This window comes from Thunnus maccoyii, chromosome 18 (assembly GCF_910596095.1).
Source record: "Thunnus maccoyii chromosome 18, fThuMac1.1, whole genome shotgun sequence".
NCBI classification, from domain to species: domain Eukaryota; kingdom Metazoa; phylum Chordata; class Actinopteri; order Scombriformes; family Scombridae; genus Thunnus; species Thunnus maccoyii.
Genome location: NC_056550.1, coordinates 11,506,960 through 11,512,022, shown reverse-complemented (window position 1 = coordinate 11,512,022; position 5,063 = coordinate 11,506,960).

Genomic DNA, 5,063 nt, shown 5'->3' with positions numbered 1-5,063 from the left:
CTTTCAGAATATTTATACCAATTTATTGTTAATTCTTGAATTAGTTAATTGATTTGCTTTTTGGCAGCATTCTTTGTAAGCTGCTTGTTCCCTGACAAAATGACCATTCTTACTTGGAGGAAAACATACTTTCCGCTACTTGGGTCCAGTCTGAAATTTCATGAAAATTAGTACTGAGATCCATGTTCCCCAGAGGATGAATCCTACTGACTTTACTGATTCTGACTTAAACTCTAGTGCCACCATGACTTTGATGTTTGTGGTGTGAAGTGTCTCAACAACTATTGGACAGGTTCTGGTGTACACATTGTCCCCATCAGAATGAATTAATAACTTTGGCGATCCCTTAACTTGCCCAGTAATTTGGTTTATGAATACATACCTGCAAAGCAATTGACGTTCTTATTCTGTGTTTAATGCTAATTAGCGAATGTTGGAAAGCTAAATTAAGATGGTGGACATGGTAAACATCATGGCTGTGCCTAAGTACAACCTCACAGAGCTGCTAGCATGGCTACTAACTCTCAGTCCTGATTTCTGTCCAATTAGACAACATTTTAAAGAGCAGACTATAGACTAGACTAGTTTGTGATGTGAAGATAAACAAATACCAAGATGGATAGGAGTCCAATTTGTAGGACATCAGGCTGCCCACAATAAAAATGGGGCTCCTTTCATTTTAAATATAAATATTAATCATCATTTAGGAGCTATGCAGCTATAGCCAACTAATCTAGATGAGAGCTTGTAGGTGTAAATTATGTCAGCCATAGAATTTTACACTTGGCATCATATTCTTACAATTGTGGGTAAAAATAACAGGCCAATGTGGAGTTGGCACTGGTGAAGTATTACTTGGACGATTATCTTGAGAGTCTTGAATAACCAGAGCGCCTTTCACATGCAGGTTGTCTGTAAGAGAGCTTTCAGCTAATGTTTCCTGAGGATCAATGAATGGAGTTTGAGGAAGACTGTGGGCAGCAGTGTAACCATAATTACTGTGCAGTGGTGTGTGATAAAAGAGCAAACAGACAAGCTACTCATGACTCAGTTGACTTCAAATGATGGTACTGAGTAGTAAACAGCAGTGTGCATGCAGTGACAACATGGACAAGCGATCAGATCAGCGCCACAGCTGTACAGGTGTTTTCATTATTCTGATTTGCTGCGTTTTAACAAGCTGCATATATTTACTGCTTAAGAAGTTTATATGACCTTCGCACCACCTTAATGTAAAGAAATTTGTGATTTATTGACAAAAACAACCAGAGATGAGAAATTTCAGCATGAATCCTTTTTCTTCTCTATACGATATTAATTGTTCATTTTTTGAACCATCACTTTAGAAATGTGATGTTTTATGGTGCTTATTGTAACCACATGGGTAATAAGTTAAACAACAAAAAAAACAAATTAAATACAAAGATCTTAATTGGCCAAGCAAATTATGTGATCTAAGAGAACATTTTGTGCACAAACACATTCTGCTTTATTTAATTTTTTCACAAACCAAACCAGGTTTGTTTAAGTTTATGTAACTATGAGTCTGTTTTCTTCATTTTGGTGCAACAGCAATGAGTAGGCCTAAACCTCAAACTGCTTGCTGGTTGCGAAGGACCACCCACCTTCTGCTGTAAACCTCTGAAGAAAACTGATGAATAGTGTGAAATGTAAATATTGACAGTATTTCACTGCCACCTACCGAGGGAAACAAGAAGGACAACTGAAGCTCTGTGCTGATGAAAAAAAATCCCAACTGACAAAAAGACATGGAGTCATATTCATCAATTTAAGAGTTTATTTTCTTCCTGTGGTTTAGCTTTTTTCTTGTTTTTCTGACTTGAATTATCTTGATTTTTGAACAACTGTTTTGATTATCTCAAAACATTTGCTTGATATGCAAGTAGTATATTAACACTGCTGTGTCTCTTTCAGAGCAGCTACTTGAAGCGAACCATATGTGGTTTGATCATTTAAACCTCATCACAGGTACATGTGAACCCAGAGACGCCCTGCGTTGAGTTGTGCCAACACTACAAGGCAAGTCTGAAAACATACAGAGTGAGGCTGAAGTTTACCTTGCTAACCTCCCGCCTGCAATCTGCTACACATGATGTATGTAAGGTGAAACTTTCTAAAGTATTTAGTATTTCTACATTTTGTTGTGCTGTTTGGTTGGAAATAAATGTTGAACTTGAAAAGAGTTAAGGTTAATTTGTCTTAGTGGGCCCCTTATCTACCCACTTGGTTTTGTTTTCTTCTGCTTCATTGACCAGTTTTTGTCTCCATTGTCAATCCCCTCCGCAATGAACAATAGCCCAAGCTGCACTCACTGAACGACAGTTTAAGTGAAAGATGTCTGCTCTCTACTGGACTCCTTTCCTTTTTTAAATGTTACTGCCTGGAGGTGATTTTCATACGGGGCACGCTGTCCAGTATGTGGGGTCTTGTTGCTGTAACCATCCCTTCTTTTTATTTAAAGTCATTGGTCTTTTTAGGGGTTTTTTTTTATTACTTGTTGATGATATTATTAATGTTGTACTGGAAATGTGAGTCTACATTTATAGGCAAAGACTGAATATGACTCAAGACCATCTTCAAAGGTTGATGCTCATCAGGCCTTCTGTGATAAGCTTTGTTATATTTTCCATCTAATGCATGCAGTAATGTTACTTGGTTTATTTTAACATCCAATTAGTTTTAATGTGTATAAAATATACATATTGGGAGATATTCCTCCCTTTTTATGCAGGAAGATTTTTCATCTTTGTTCACCTCTTTTGCAGAGTGAAATGCATTTTCTCCAAGTACCTGAATAGACTTGACTGTAGAAAGATAACATCGGCTCCACCTCAATCAAATCTGTCATGGAAAAAACCTGAGGAGGTGAGGACCCTCTTCAGACCATGTTAGCATTCAGGTGTGAAAAATTCTGATCTTAATTGATTTTAGCTGTAATGTTGTCTCATTATGTATTCATTTCAACCTGAAGCTGCTGGTGTATTGATCCATTGTATCATTTATTTTAATTGAGCAGCATTCACTGTGTGGCACTTCAGCGCCATCTTTTGAAGCAAATAGCAAGTCATCAACATGCTGAATGCTGACTTTTGGATTTCAAGGCAAGGATTTGGAGGAGCAAACCCCACCTATCAAAAATAGATGTATAAATGCTCCTCTGAAGACTCTTAATATTCCTGCTGAGTTCACTGTTGATAGTAGTGGAACATAACTAAGTGCATTTACTCAAGTGCTGTAATTCACTACACATTTGAGATACTGTAGTTGAGTAATGGTCGATGAACATTTTATGCCAATTTATATTCTAATTCAGATTTTCCACTTTTTACACAACTACTGGACATATATTGACAACTGGTTACTGTATAAATTACATTTTTAATACAAAACATATGATGATCTTATAAAATGTGCTGCATTGTTATAGATTCAACTGCCCAAAAGTATATGAAACAGTTGAGCAGCTACAATAGTAAAATGTTACTTACACACTGATACATCAATTATAATATTCCAATGATTCACATAATAATATAACACTCACAGTGTTTATGTTTCTGCATTGTGTATTTTTACTTTTTATACTTAATTATACATTCTTAACCAGGATTTGATTGCAAGATTTTTACTATTTTTACACTGACTGCAGTTTGAAAATTGTTTGTCGTAGTGACTGTAGTTTGCAAAGTATAATTTCAGAAGGTGAAATAATTATTCTAAGGAACATATTCTCTTTCTGCAGCCTCTTAAACTCATGATATGATGAATGATTCTCGCCTTTGAGCTGCATTTTTATCAGTTTTCACTGTATAATCAAACTGAGTAATTGAGTTTAACTGAGTTTTTTTTTCAGGAACAGAACTGTTGACTCAGTTTCCTCCTTTGTACAAACCTACACGTGTTCATGACTTGTTCTCATATGCAGACCCTGTTACACTAAGCTTTAATGTACATGTAAAGTCGACTAGTCTGTTGCTGGCAACACCTGGACACAAAACCTTTTGAAAACACAACTTTTTAATTGATAAGAAGACACATTTTAGTCGCCAATGTTCAGACAATTTGAGCTGTTCTCTGTGGATAAGCTGCTTTAAAGTAAGGTTCTTTAACTCAGATGTTCTTTTGTCAGATGGGAAATATGTATTATAATCACAACTGTTTACCTTTAACTTTAAAAATAATGTAATAATAAGATTTTAATTAGTCATGTACAGTTGCTGTTGTTTGTGTAGATTGCGAAGCATTTTATATCCTGTTTGGAGAGTGCATTGTCATTATTATTAATTCTAGCACCAAGTACGGCTGCAGACTTGTGTTAAGTGGGGTAAGATAGTAAAGGAAGAGATACAACTTCCGGTTTCAACCTCCAGAATAAAATGATTGACATGCATGTGACTCTATAACCTAACTCCTTGCTTGCAAAAGACAGGGCTGTAGCTACCACTGAAGACATTAATCTTAGGATCTGTGGGTTTTAATGATCCAAGCAGGACTTCAAGCTCTACAGTGATGGATTACAGCCAGGTGGAGTTTTAAAGCTGTTGATATGTGACTGTTGGCAAAGAAGGGAAAATCAAACAAAAAGACTGGTGTCCAGTCAAACATTTTGTGGGTTTTGCCAGAGGAATTTAGACTCATGACCTCAGTGTTTCTACAATCCCGGCGACAGACTAGTAAAGCTTCAGAATATTACCGTAATCTTCTGACAATAGCTGCAGAAAAGAATAAACTAACCCAATAAAAAACATATGGGGAGAAGAATAACAAGCTGTGTATACTTAAAATGGTAATCTGACCCTATATGAGCTGTAAATGAAGATTTATGTTTGACTTCCACTCAAAAATATGTTTTTCTTCTTGTTGCTACAGTTTAATGTTTGAGCTTCACTGTGCAGAATGATGAATGTGCAGAGTTTGACACTAGGAGGCTGTTTTCACATTCATGCTGAAAATGGGAAGTTTCTCTGAGCTCACTGAAAATCAGATTTTTTTGTGGCCTACAAGCAGGTTTTGTGACATCACAACTAGTCTGGAAGTCAAAC